This window comes from Nicotiana tabacum, chromosome 8, assembly GCF_000715075.1.
Source record: "Nicotiana tabacum cultivar K326 chromosome 8, ASM71507v2, whole genome shotgun sequence".
NCBI lineage: Eukaryota > Viridiplantae > Streptophyta > Magnoliopsida > Solanales > Solanaceae > Nicotiana > Nicotiana tabacum.
This window is the reverse complement of record NC_134087.1, coordinates 120,864,231-120,879,828: the sequence shown is the minus strand read 5'-3', so window position 1 is coordinate 120,879,828 and position 15,598 is coordinate 120,864,231. Positions and strand designations below refer to the sequence as shown.

The 15,598-nt window shown below is 38.0% G+C and overlaps 1 pseudogene; it reads right to left on the bottom strand.

The window, feature by feature from the left end:
• The window catches only part of LOC107831846 (protein EARLY FLOWERING 5-like), a 59,627-nt pseudogene extending 46,249 nt beyond the window's left edge, over nt 1–13,378 (bottom strand).
• Nucleotides 13,379–15,598: the final 2,220 nt, after the last annotated feature.

Below are 15,598 nucleotides of genomic sequence, written 5' to 3'. Positions count from 1 at the left end.
AATTCAGTTTCTAATGGGACTCAAATACGATCACAGCAGAAATAAGCAATACGAATCAAGTTGTTACCATTAACGATTGAAACTAATTGACGACATATATCGACTCGACTATATTAATCGTAACACATAACAATCAATCGTTCATATAAACAACACGTATAGAGTCCCGAATGACTTCAGACAAATTTGTTCAAACACTGGGAACTTATATGAATTAAACTCGTTTGACGACTAATCTAATTGATGAGCACGTATATCACAGTGTATATTCAGAACACAAACAGAAGACAATTGACCAAATAAAAAGGCCTTTAACAGAGATGGAAGAAATCCAAATGAAAAATAACAAAATAACAAACAAACACAAAGAAATATGCTGACAACTTAATTAGAAATAAAACAAAAGAAAGGAAAACTTACCAAAAAGAGTTTGAAATCAAAATGACCCAAACCTGACTCAACTTCGAACTCTTGAAGCCGAACAAACTTTAATCAGGGTGTTCTCACATGAGAACACCTTGATTAAGGTCTATTAGACCTCAAACCCTTGTCAAGGCCGGCCAGATTCCCCAGGTGCATGTGTTCTAAGGTCTGGATTTCCAGATCTGATTTTTAGGGAGTTGTGGGTAGATTCGGACCAAACCACGCTTGGTTTGGTCACGAGGAAGGTCAGGGGAGTGTCTGGTATGAAGATGGGGTAGTTTGGCATAGATCGAGTTTTGTCTCGAATCTTCAAATCCAGATTCGAGATGATAGGAGGTGATTCGAGGTTCGTGGTTAGTGGATTCGTGTTCAGGGTGGTTGGATGCTTTAGGGGTGTGAAGGGGGTGGTCACCGGCGTTCGTGCCGCCGGGTTTTGGTGGAGGGGAAGCTAGGGCGGCTTGCTAGGGTTTGGGGTTTCAGCTCGGGGAAGGAGACGAGTAAGGGGTGGGGTTCGGATAGGGGGCGTGGGGTGAAGGTTTGAGTTTATATATGGGGAGGCTGATTGGATCTGAGCCGTTAGATCAGATGATCTCAACGGCTTGGATCTGATGCTGAGAAATGAGACGGGGTCGTTTGGCAGTTAAACGGGGTCGTTTGGTTTAAGTGAGGGGTTGGATCGGATTGGTTCCTGGGTCAGGTTTTGAAACGGGTTACTGATAGAGGTCCTGAGCCATTGGATCGAGAGTTTGAACGGCCTAGATCAGACGCATGATGCGGCGTCGTTTCGGGAGGTGGTCAGGGCAGGCCTGGTTTGGACTGGGTTTGAGTGCCGTTTTTGGGCCCCTTTTGTTTCAATTTCTGGGCCCAAATCGATTTTAATCCTTCACTCTTTTGCTTTCTTTTTTTTTCATTTTTTTTCTTTTAAAACAAAAATAAAAATAATAGATAATAAAACAACGAAATTAAAACTAAACAACAATGTAACATTTTAACACAATTATCACAAAAATATTTAAGTAAGTTAACTAAAAGCCTAGAACGAACGATGCACACATATATATATATATTTTTTTGAATTTTCTTTTACCGACACATAGTTTTGTATTTTTGTTTGATAGTGACTGGATGCAAAATGGGCAGACACACAAATGACCAACAACACATGTTACGGAAAGATCGAAAAATTGTGCAGCGAAGCCATTTGTCACTATTTTTTATTTTCTTTTGGAGCGATCGTCCGTGAAGCAAAAATCACGTGCTTACAGGCGCTAACTTCATGAAACTACTTGTGCCAACGTAGGAAGCACACGAGCCAAGGGTCTCGTTGTTGAGAATTTGCCTAACCAGGCTAAGGTATGATACATGAGCGCCGAGAACCATGAAGTGAGTGCACCTCGTGGATTGGGCCCATTCGAACAGGTTAGGATCGAACCCGTGCCGATCACATGATGATTAAGACAAAAATAAGCCAGGATAGTTAGAACTTTCGAAACATAACATGAAGTATTTTTTTAGATATGAAAGAAAAAGAAAAAAAATTCTTTTAGAATATTCATAAACTGATGTTATGCAACTATTTAAGAATTATTCTTAGAAGCTTTATGCTTTCCATGCATTTAGAATCTTTGCTTGTAATGTATATTTTATTAAAGTTTCGCTCCCTGTTTTGGGAGGGGAGGGGGGCATTGAGATCCACTGAGTACAATGGATGGTACTGACGTTCTCAGTGTTATTAAAAGCGCTCGCTTCTCGCTTTAAGCGATGAAGCGAGGTGAGGCGCAGGGTTAGCGCTTTTTTGCTAAAAAGGCGACTTCTTCTCCAGCGAACTTTAGCGACGACCACTGCTGCTCCAACGACTTCTTCTCCAGATCTCGGTAAGTTTCTTCAACTTCTTCTTCTTCTTCTTCTTCTTCTTCTTCTGTTCTTCTTCTTCTTCTGGTCTTGTTCTTCTGTTATTCTTCTTCTTCTGTTCTTCTTCTGATGAAATTCTTTCAATTTTTCACTTTTTAAGCACTCATTTTGTGCACTAAATGACTTCTTCTTCTTCTGTTATTAAAAGTGCTCTGTTTTATGCTACTGTATGCTTTGCTTTCTGCAATTTATGCTCTGTTTTCTGTTTTCTGTAATTTATCAGTGAATTAATTGTTATTTTTTTTATTGTTGATTGTAGTAAATTTTTGATTATTCAAATGGCATAAAGTCATTTGCTTAATATGTTATTTTTAATGAGTTCTTAGCCATTTATCTATGCCTATTTTATTTTTTATTTATGTGTTAAATTGCGCTTCACATGAAAAAAAAAGCGCGCTTCGCTTCGTGTTTCTCGCTTCTGTGAAGCGAGGCCTCGTCGCTTTTTTGCGCTTAACGCTTTCCAAAATACTGGATGTTCTCTTTTAGGAACCTGCGGTGGTCTGCGGTACAACTTAGGAACCGATTTTGCAGGCGAACATGCTACAGGTTAGGATTTCCCTCACTTCCAGTGCTATTGGTGAGCTCCGCTTTCGTTCGTGGAGTATTCATTTGAGTCATCATTATTTAGCTATTTCTTTGTTTACTTAGCAGTGCGTCAGTTTATCAGTAAAGGCTTCATAGACACAATCGGTGGGTTAAGATTCAGATATTTTTGATAATAACTTTGAAGTATTTCAGTAGCTACTACGAATAAAGTTTTGGAGTTGGTTTATTTTAGATATTCAACTTTATTAAAAGTATTTGATTAAAGTATTGCCTTGTTGCATATAAAGTTTGAAGTTATAATCATTTTGATGAGCGCAGATGGTTCGCTTGGTCAAATTTACCGATCGGGTGCCGGTCACGACTTGTTCAGAAAATGGATCGTGACAATAATCATAATGGTAACAACATTTGTTTTTTTTATAAAACCAACTTTGTGACATTTGTAGGAATTATAATAAAATTGTGGAATCAGTGCATGTTTAACATTTTCTTTTTTCAAGTTGGATAAGGCACATTTTCCTTCTTATCTCCTAGGTTTGAAAGAGGGTATATTACACATTGAAGTAGGAGAAAAAACGTGGGAGATAATCCACACATTCTCACTGGGATCGTCTCTTTGGCAAGTAGTTTAGCAGCTCTGAATAAAGCTGCCTTTGGATTATTCCTCCAAATACCTGAGATTAATTAATTTATCCTGGGAGTGGATGACAATTTTTCTCCCAACTTACAAATAGGGATATTTTTAGGAATTTTTCCTTTCTCCAGGTTCCCCCTTCCCTCTTTCACCTACCCATTTCTTTCGCTCATTCCTGCTCCCTATACTTTATTCTCCAGTATGAAGAGATATCACAAATTCCATTGATGGGTTTACGGAGAGGACAACGAATATGGTGACATTTAACGATAACTATGAGTTGGCTAGGGATATGCTTGGGTGCTTAAAGACAAAGCCTATAGGGTTTCATCACCGACAACAAAGGGCTACGATTTGGGTTGTTGAAAATTTGACCTAATAATGTTTTTGCTCAATGATAACTACGCAAAAAGTTTTATTCATCAACCAAAAACCAGCAACAAGATTGCACGGCGAAGGTAAAAAAGTTGTTTATAGATATATCCCTGTCTATTCCTGAAGAGTTGCTAAAAAGTCTCGGAAATATTATCTAACTTCACATACATCCGTGAGGTTACACCACATAGTTAATTGACACAAACACCTCTACTTCAGTTTATATAAAGTTTCAGCCTTTCTTTCAAAATACACTTGAAAGTTGATGCAAATAAATACAGGATAACAAAGGTACAAGAAAGGGTGAAATGGAAGATTACTCACCATTGCTGTAAGTTCTGGTGTATGCTGAGCTAGAGGCCTCTTAACAACTGTTGAAGCAGCTGATTTGACATATGATGGCTTTTGAGGAGCAAGCAGTCTAGCACCATCTTCTTGAAAAGGAGGAGGACCAGGCAGAAGAGGTGGTCTCATCATTGGTGGAGGTCCTGCAGGAGGTCCAAAAGGTGGTCTTGGCATTAGAGGGGCCATCATTCCAGGTGGAACAGGCTGGATCGCAATTCCAGGTGGGGGCAGCATATCAGTTAGAGGTAGGGGTGGAGGGAATCGAGATATTCTAGGAGGTAATACGTCAGGCTGAAGAGTTGGGACCATGGCAGGACCAGGAACTAGAGGCTGTTGCCGTGGGTGGTGGAGGTGGCGGCGGCAATTGAAGATGACTTCATTTCTGAAGCTTTAGCATCAGATTGAGCAGGCATGCCATCTGACTTCAATGGCATTCCAGGTGGAGGAGGAAGCACAGTTGATGCCTGAGAAGTTAAAGAGATAGGGAACAACTTTAGGGCCAGGGAGTAGCAACCACAAACAAGTTCACTTTTAATGTTCCAGAAAGGGATCTTTAGATATATATCTAATAAGATTTCCTAAGACGTGTACTTGATTTTGTTCTCTTGAGGCCATCTCATCCAGTTCAGAATGATTTTTATCCCTCTCATTTCTACCTGTGCCAGGATGAGGAGGTTGAGCAGATTGATGAAGGGGTCGAGGAGGAGGTGGAGGAAGTGGAGGATGAACAGAGATCTGTTCCTTTGGTGGGGGACCAGGAGGTGGTGGGGGCAAAGAATGTGTGGCAATGAAGCACCCATGTCCGTCACTACAGGCTTTGGCGGCATAGGAGGTGGAGGAGGTAAAGGTAAAGATGCAGGCATCCCATCCACAGAATCTGCATCACCAGTTGGGGGCAATGGAGGTGGTGGAAGAGCTGGTAAAGCACCATCTTCCACATCTGACTTCGAAGATGATGCAGCACCACTAGATGAAGCAGCTGATAATGGTATTCTAGGTCCTGCAGTTTGAAACAGGAGGGATCAGAGGTGGGGAGAGAGAGAGAGAGAGTAGCAATATAAAATTAACATGAGATATGAACTATAGATACCTATTGTTGACTTAAACATGGGAGGTTTTCCAGGAGGAGGAGCTCCAGTAGGATTCAGTGTGGGGTGATAATAAACTGAGTCCTGCATCCACATATGCCATGTTATTCATGGATCGGCAAAAGCAACTTCCATAAAACGTAAGAGTGAAGCAAGACCTTACTTCAGGTTTAGGGTGATTGACCCTTTCTTCCTCTTTCGCAGTGGTCCGCCTTTGAGGGGGCCCAGGTGACTGCAGAGAGTGGGAAAAACAGATGTAATAAAGTATTAAGGAGAAAGGGGAATTCTCACAACATCAATAATACAAGAGAGGCCTTCTCTTACCTAAACATTACTGGCTCTTCACCCTTTTCTTTCAATTTCTCTTCATATTCCTAAAAAAGCATTGCCAGTGAGCAACAAGACATCGAAATCATGATATAGAATCAAAGGGTAAAGAACATAAACATCCCAATACCAAGCAAAACAAATTTAACTTGAAAGTATATTCTTTTGGTAATTATCTTGAAAGTATATTTTTTTCCTGTACATTCCAACTAAAACCACTGAACTCTACCAGCTAAACTATGAGAGATGTCATCACCAAACTTGCAGCATGCCTACCATGATGTATCTTCTAAAACTAATTATTCAAAGATTCAAGTCTAGTGAAAATAATTAGGGGTTGTTTGGTTTAAAACCAGGATATCCCAGGGTTATAATTCTGGGATTAAACCCAGGATTAAAACCTGGATAACTTATCCCACATTCTATATGGGATAAGCTATACCAAGATTTTGGTATTAAAAAATACCTGTTTTAACTAATAACTCCAACCAAATACAAGATAAATTAAATCCCAAAATTTATACCAGGATAACCCACCTAATCCCTTGAACCAAACAACCTCTTACTCTTTCCATCAGAAATCAGACGTCCTTTCATTTTAGAATGACACAGAATATATCTAAATTTTTGAAATGGTAAATTCTATTGGACAGTGTACCATAACATTCGGATATAGTGGGAGAACAGAAATAAAATAGACCTGCTTAAACTTCTTAATACTTTATCTAGAAAGTGAAGAGTTCAGAGAGCGTAGTGAATGATAGATTACTCCTATAAACATTTAAGATGATGCAACTTCAACTCTTGCGTTCATTGGTTAAACCAAGACATTCAATTAGAGGAGTCCGGCTTGTTTTCACCTCATAGGGTGCTGAAATGTGTGATCATCTTATCTAAAATCTTACGCTGTTAGAGAACATACTTTATTTACTATTTAATTATATTTTCAACATGTCTCCTCATGTACAGGCCAGATTGTTTTTCATGGCCAAGCATCGAGAAATTCTTTTTCTGATAATGGATGGCAATGAGATTTGAACTTAGTACCTTTTTCTATGGAAGAGTTGGAAAATGTTATTAAATCATTCAGAGGAGATAAAGCACCAGGACCTGATGGCTTCAATCTTTATTTCTTCCAAAAGTGCTAGAATACAGTTAAGAATGATGTGTGGCAAACTGTGGAGGCTTTTTATAAAAAGGTTCCTTTATCAGAAGTATGAACTCTACTTTCATTGCATTCATCCCCAAGAAAAAGGGAGTTAAAGAGGTGAAAGATTTTAGACCTAGTAGTCTGTTGGGAAGCGTATATAAGATCATTGCAAAACTGCTGGTAAAAAGACTTAAAGTGGTAATTGATAAAGTAGTATCAAATAGCCAGAATGCATTTATTAAGGGCAAGCAAATAATTGATGCTGCTATGATTGCAAATGAGAGTGTTGACTATCTGCTGAGAATGAAGAAAAAAGGTGTTGCTTGCAAATTGGATCTTGAGAAAGCTTATGACCATGTGAATTGGTCTTGTCTGTTAAACATTCTAAGGCAAATGAACTTTGGAGACAGAGGGATTGACTGGATCAAGTTTTGTGTATCTACCGCAAGTTTTTCTGTGTTAATTAATGGAAATCCCCAGGGTTATTTTAGATCTCAAAGGGTTTGAGACAAGGGGACCCCTTGTCCCCATATTTGCTCACCTTGGTGATGGAAGTGTTTAGTAGGATGTTAATGAAGGCAGAGAAATTGGGATGGATTAAAGGGATGCATTTTGGTAGATCTGGTTATAATAGAGTCACAGTTTCTCATATATTATATGCTGATGACACCCTTCTCTTTTGTGAAGCAGAGAAAGAACAAATTCTATACCTAAAAGGAGTTCTGCAAATTTTTGAAGCAGTGACTGGATTAAGAACAAATCTGGCCAAAAGCAACATATTTAGCATTAATGCTGATGATACAGTTGAGGAGTTGGCTGTTATCTTGGGTTGTAAGGTTGAGAGATTTCCAACAGTATATCTTGGGCTACCTCTGGGTGCTAGAAAAAATGATCAGAACATGTGGCAAGGGATTTTGGATAGATGTGCAAATAAGTTGGTTCCCTGGAAGAAGCAATATTTATCTATGGGAGGTAGAGTCACATTGATTAAAAGTGTGTTAGATGGAATGCCAACTTACCTGATGTCACTCTTTGCTATGCCTGTAGCAGTGGAGAAAAAGATAAACACCATGAGGAATAATTTTCTATGGGATGGCAATGCTACTAAAAGAAAATGCATTTAATTAAATGGCAAGTGGTGTTAAATGATAAAGAAGGGGGTGGTTTGGGGATAAGGAATTTGAAAGCCCACAATAAGAGTCTACTTTTTAAATGGCTATGGAGATTTACTCAGGAAGGGGATAAAGTATGGAAGAAGCTGATCAGTGCTATTTATGGAATCAAGACTGATTGGAGACCTTCCTCTTTGCAGTTGAAGGCAAAATGAGGTATTTGGAAGTGTATTAGTAAACGTTGGGAAGAATTTCTGAAACATACAAAGCTGGAAGTTGGGAATGGGCAAAAAATTAAATTCTGGACAGATTTATGGATAGGGGAGGAATGCTTGAAATCTAAGTATCCTTCTCTATTCAACTATTCCCTTAATAAGGGGGGAGTGATTGCTAATTTTTTCACAGAATCAGGCTGGCAAGTGGAGCTCAGAAGAAACCTGAACGACTGGGAGATAGAAGACTATTGTTTCTTACTTCAGCAGCTTGATTCAGTCTCAATTAATCATAGTAAGATGGATGCATTGATCTGGGCAGAGGAAAAGGATAAAAAAGTTTTCAGTCAAAAGTTATTACAATATGCTGATTAAACAGTCAAGACACAGGGTGGATAATTGGCCATGGAAGATGATATGGAAGACAAAAGCTCCAGCCAAGGTGGCATGCTTTGGTTGGATAGCAACTTGGGAAGCATGTTTGACACACGACAATTTGCAAAAAGGAGGTTTTAATCTTAGCAATAGATGCTATTTATGTGAAGGAGATCAAGAATCAGTGAATCATATTATGCTTCATTGTAGAATTGCTAGACAATGTTGGGATTTATTCTTGAACATATGTGGAATTTCTTGGGTGATGCCACCGACTGTTAGGAGCTTGTTGGAAGAGTGGTATAGTCAAAGAGTACTTAGAAGACTGAAGCAAATATGGAGAACCATCCCATTATGCATCTTCTGGACTTTATGGCTGGAAAGGAACCAGGCTTGTTTTGAAGGACATAGGGAGCACATTTTTAGAATTAGAAACAAATGTATTCACAACTTATTTTATTGGTGTAAAAGCAGTGTATCAACAGAACATCAAAAGTTTTTAGAGTTTCTGGATTTACTTGGAAGCTTATAGGATATGATTGTTTTGGGGTGTTCTCTGTAACTTTTTTTACCATCTTGATACCTTATTAATAAAACGTTTACCTTATCAAAAAAAAATGTTAAGAAATGGACCTTGGGCCTGATTTAAACTCCAAAAGCTAGCTCATGACGTAAGGATTGTCTTAAGACTACACAAGGAGAAACAACTCATTCTCTCGATGTAGGACTCTAGTCTCTAACACCCCCAAATGGCCTAGACATCCGGAGTGTGGAAAACATGATATAAGGTCCAACGTTGGGTAAACCAAGAATAGAGATGGTCACACACTTCAACACATCAAACAGGAAATAATCTCAAAAAAAGATACCTTTCAACCTATGTTGTCAATCAGGTGGAGGAACAAAATCAGGAGTTTCCAGAAGAATCTAGAGTATTTGTCGACTCCATGTGATTTCACTTTATCAAATAGCTAGCACGAAAGACGAGTAGTACTGACATCACCAAATATATGTATCTCTTTACAAGCTAATTAGCACCCTCGATGTCTATACCTAGTCCAAATCTTAATTATTACTCCCTTTGTTTCAATTTAGGTGATCTTATTTGACTTGGAAATACGAGAAAGAAGAGAAAATTTTTGAAACTTGTGGTGCTAAACATGTCATAACATTTTGTGGCAATAAGAATTTTAAAACTTGTGATCTCAAACATGTCATAAAGTTTGTATGGCTATAAAAGCTTGTCATTAAGGCTAAAATGAAAAGTTCAAGTTAAAATTATTTCCATATTTAAAAAGGGGTTCATTATTAATAAATCAAACTAAAAAGGAAATGGGGTCCCATAAACTGGATCAGAGGGGGTAACATATATATTTCTTGTTTGGTTTCAAAAATAGTTAAGCTGAATTTTTTTCATAACTTGTACATATAAATGGAGAGGGATAAGGAAAAAACAGACACTGTCAAATGGTGGCGGTGGAGGATACAGCAGCAGATTGTCAGACATCTTTGGCCTGCGAATTTTGCGACTTGTAGAAGAATGTCATCTAATGCATCCTAGCTAGTGAACAGCCTCTTTTTCATTTAAAGATAGCTTATTCTCTCTCCAAATCGACCAGAAAAGTCGCCCGAGTAGTAGTATTCCAACATTTACATTTCCTGTCAGAACTCTCGAACCTTGCCATGCAGCAATGAGTTGCACATATTAAATTTAGATCATAATGATCAGCTCCTCGTGAAAGAAAAAAAATTCAGATATAATTAACTCAAGTTGTGAAAAACTAGAAATAAACTCTAGTTTATTCTTTTTGGGTTACATTAGATCTCAAATAACTCAATTTGCACAGAGGTATCTGAATATTTTACATAGGAAACCTTACCTTTCTTTTCTTGAGAACAAGATTAAGTGTATCCTCAAGTTGTCTCTTTTTATGTTTCCTTGCTTTGTCTAGAGCACCTTCAGCCTCTGTGTATGTCAAAACATCTTCATATTAAAATAAGAATAAGATAAACACAATTTTAAACGAAATTCTGGACAATCCAAGCTCCAACAACTTATCTTTTTTTCCTTGTAGCCAGCCCTACAACTAATTCTAATGTCATTTTATTCCCTGAGCATGAGAACATTTTGATAGCCAGCCCTACAACTAATTCTAATGCCATTTTATTCCATGAGCATGATGCATGTCCATAAAATTTGCGCAAGAGCTCTCCAAAATTCCACATGCAACACCTTTTCTATTCCTGGTGGCGCCAAAGATGAGCTCCAGCCAAAAAAAAAAAAAACTTAAAGTTTCATGTAAAGCAGCAATTATCATTTATCAAAATGGATTTTTGTCACTTTAGGAGTAAAGATAGAAGCTCTGAAACTAAAATAACATTAAATAAGAGTACAACTTGCTGGTTAGTCATGCTGTACAACCTAGTAATTCAAAAAATTAGCGATCAGGAACTACACACCACAATGTTATCAATCAATCGATCAATTCCTAGGACATTGGATTTGGTAATAAAAATCATCTATACCCATCCCACTCTATTCAAATCATTTCATGCAATTACTAAAAAAAATGACTCGCAAGCAATTGGGAATTCTCTAAAAATAGAGATTTTCAAAATCACACACTACCCTATACAAAATCTCTAGTTAGAATAAAGGACACCTAACAAGCACCTGACCTAGTTGTTATTGTCTATATGAATCCTTTAAGTTCGCATTGATTTCCCAAGCTTATACGTTTCTAATATAATTCTTTCTCATTAAACTTTAAATCTACCTCGTCTCATCTTATCACTTTGAGTAATCAAATTGTCGCACCTAAGAACAAGTGCATAATTGCATATGAAGATCTACGATATGGCCAAACCATCGCAACTGACCTTCTATCATTTTAGTTGACCTTGTTGAAATTATATTTTGGTAATGCTTCAATTGCATCTCATGTGTCACTATTGTATATTGGATGCTAAAATAGTAATTTTAATTGCAATTTGATGTGTGTATATATATATATTCAATTAATCGTGCACTTCACTTTGAAGTTTGAAGAAGCATGTGCTTTGCTTCATGCCTTTTGCTTAGAGCCTCGAGTGTCTTGTCAATTTGTTTGTGGTGTTAAAATGATATATTGAATTACTTTTACCTATCCTAGAAATCTAACTCTACATAGTGCTTTTTTACAGTTCTAAATTTTGGTTGACTCTCTCTTTATTTTAGTCAATTGACACAATATCATCTTATATTGGTTAGCTCATCCATAACTAGGGTAACAAATACAGGACTCAAGGCAGATCCTTAATGTAAATGCATGTTTATCGGGAACATCTTGTATGTACGTTATCACACATGACAACTTTTTTCTAAGCCAATGAATGTCATGTGAAGGTCCTTCTTTCTCTCTTAAAATTTTCTATCGGTAGTGTTAGTATAAATATTATCTCTTATTGTAATATATCAGGGCATAAATCCTATAGAAGTGTAGTCATTTCACCTAAAAGCTTAAGTGGTTAGAGAAAGCACACTTTTATATATCCCTTCACGTGTAAGTGTGATTCTTTTTTATGAATCAAGCATATGGAAATTCTTTATGATAATGGGTGACGTGTGAGAGTCGAACAAAAGACCTTGCTCTGATACCATGTAGAAGTGTATGACTATCTCATTTAAAAATTGTTAGAAAGGGCACACTTTTATTTACTTATTTTCTTATGGGTGTTTTTATTAACTTAATTAGGTCTTCAACAAATCCAAACTAGTTCTTAGTCACTTGCAATTTCTCTAAGTTTATACTTCATCACTTTTTTTGGATAAGAATAAGTTTCATTTCCAGAACAAAGCACCAAGCAGGTGCAAGATATTTATGTTCCATCAGTCTTGCTCAAAGTTTCTTCAAATGACTCATAAGTTTAACCACAGTAGGTCACATAATTTTAAATATGTCTGCTATATGAGAACCAAGGTACTCTTTTTCCACTGCCCTACACTAGCTCCACAATCTTAACATCACCACACAAATATTTTAAAAAAAAAAAGGGAACGAAACAACCAGCCATGTCCGACACCTGTCCCACCCAGCTAGATATACAAGTAGCATACAACAAATTTCAAAATGTGCAGCAACTTACTCATCATTTCTAGTTTCTGAATCTGATCTTTTAGTTGCTCCGGATCCTTCTTTAAGATACCAACATCTCTCACCTTCTTCCTTTCTTTCTTGTTCTGTGAAAGGAAAAGGTACAATCAAGCATTATTGACAGATTTTAACCATAAGTAAAAAACCATCTTTTTGTTTTTAATTATTCAGTATCCTGATATTCCTATATTTTGCAATAGAAAGCCAGAATTGAGCAAGAATCTTTAGAAGCATGTGAGTGGCGACACTCCAAAACCTCCATACAAAGCATGAAAGGTCGTCAATATGCTGTAAAATAGATTGAAACAGCCAATATACAACTCCTAGAACTCCTTTTTATTTTTATTTTGTATAATGTTGGCTTGAGATGAATTCAAATGGAAAAAGAGGATTTAGCCTACTCCAACTTGTTTGGGACTAAGGCAACCTGGAACAGGACTAAATATTGAATACTGAATCGAAATGGATTCTTGAAAATAGATATATAGCCAACTCCAACTAGTTAAATTGAATTTATAAGAAGTGCATTGAGAAATTTTACCCTTTTCAATTCGCGTTTGCGAATTTCCTTGCGATAAGCATCGGTAGGGTTCATGACTTTGCCACCTTTGGTTGTCTTCATTTTTTTGGTGGCTTCTTCTTTCTGCTTTGATTCAGCAATGCAACTTTTTTTTCACTTCCCGATTTAGCAGGCTTTGTGTTGGCTCTTTTGGGATTACCTATATTCTGGAGCAGAAACAAGGATTTTGGTGCACAACTTCGGCCTCCTTTATTTTGGTCCAAAAATATGCTTAACTATGTATATAGCTCACTTGTGTCCTCCGTTACTAAATTGGGCCAAAAAAGTCCTCCCCGTTAGCAAAATGGGCCACTAATGCCTTCAATCTAACGGCTCATTCCTATCAGCACTTTGTATCCTATATGGCATCCACAAAAGCCATGACATGGCAGCCATATAAGCGGGCCATTTCATAAATCCGCTCCAGTTCCAAATAAGAGGATTCCAAATATCAACGCGAAGGCAGAAGACCCCCATTTACAAACAAAAACCTAAGTTCCTCCATGTCTGTTCTTCCATGGTGATTTGAGAGGTGAGGGGATGACAAAATCGAGCAAGGTTTAAATGATGTAGCCAAATACACATCAACCATATGTAGTAGCCAACTATGGCTAAGTCTCGACCAACACAGATGTGCAAACTAACACTATCCAACGAACTAAGTCTCGACCATATGCAGTAGAAACAGCACTGCTGTGCAAACTAATATGCAGTAGAAACAGCACTGCTGTGCAAATTAACACTGTCCAGCAAACTAAGTCTCGACCATATGCAGTACACATCAACCTACTACCCAGCAAACTACCAGCACTGCTACCAACAAAATAAACACTGTCAAAACAGCTGCAACAAAATAGCACTGATGTGCAAACTAAACCAAAACAACACTGTCCAGCAAAATATCAAAACAAACAGCACTGATGTAATATTAATTTACTGCTGCTAACAGAAACAGCACTGCATCAAAATTTTAGTTTACTGCTACTACAAAACAACACTGTCCAACCATCAAAACATGTTTACAAAACAACTGCTAAACCAAACAGCATTGAAGTAATATTTGCAACTAAACATAAACCAAACAGCAATGTTGTACCAACCAAAACATCAAAACAAAAGGGTTCTGTGAGTTTGCAGATTTGCAACTACATACAATAACCAAGATTCCTAGATTTGTGAGTTCCCATTGAGTTTCCTGCACTTCAACTTTCCGACTTTCCTTTGTCTTGCCACTTCCAATTGATTTCCAGTCACAGCTTCTTTGCCTTTCCAAGTGAGCTTAATAGGTGAGTAAGGAAGATCAGTGGGATAACTGACACCAGTATGATCTCGTTTGAAAGAGATGACTCTTGTCCCTGCTGAGGCCAATTGTTGCTGCCTCATCAGTAGTCGTGTTTGATCTTCAGAAATAATCTTAGGCATTAAAGCAGGGTCACTTTCATGCTCACTACCATCACCAAAGGGTTCTGCTTGTTGTATTGGTACTCTTGGTGTAGGCATGAACACAAATTCACTTTCACGTTCACCTTCTTGTGTTGGTTGAGTTGGTTGAGGGGCTGAACAACTAACATCCTCAACATTTCCTTCACCACCAACCTATTAAAAAGAAAAACTTTCTATTAAGTTAAGAATAACTGCACTTATATAAGAAGAAAGATAATAATTTAAGAAGCAAGTACCTTGCATGTCCTTGAATTGTGGTCTAGTTCACCACAAATGCTGCATGTCATTCTAGTTCCCCTTCTTGATGCAGCCCAATCTCCTTGTCTCTTGTTAGCCTCATCCTTATCCCTATTTCTTTTGACTTTTGGCCTTCCAACAGTTTTGGCACGTGGAGGAGGGTCCATAGCATGTTCTGGTAATACTTTCCAGAACTTTTCACCTCTAACAGGCATCAACTTGGCCCTATATGTCATCAGGTAAGCTTCCTTGCTGTGCCACCAACTAATTTCAGTCATTGGATCCTCTCTCTTGTATTTTAGTGCCCTGATGGAATGAGGGCATGGGATGCCAGTCAACTGCCAGGATCTATAAGTGCATTTTTTCTCCACTAGGTTCACTCTATTTCTATCATCACCCTGAACCAGAGATTCTGGGTTAAATCCCCAGCAGAGTCGCCAGAGCTGTCACACCTCCTTTTTGCGCGCCCGCCCCGAAGGGTAAATGCGCGAGGGAGTTTTTCCAATTTAAGTGAAAATATTCGAAATGGGATTATTTATTTAATTCAGAGTCGCCACTTGGGAAAGGTTTGGCTTTTGGTGTCCCAAGTCACCGGTTTATCTTGAATCCCAAATCGAGGAAAATATTCGACTTTTCCAAATGAAGTCTGCGAACCAGAAATTCTAAGTAAGGAATTCTGTTGACCCGAGGGAAGGTGTTAGGCACCCTCGAATCCCGTGGTTCTAGCA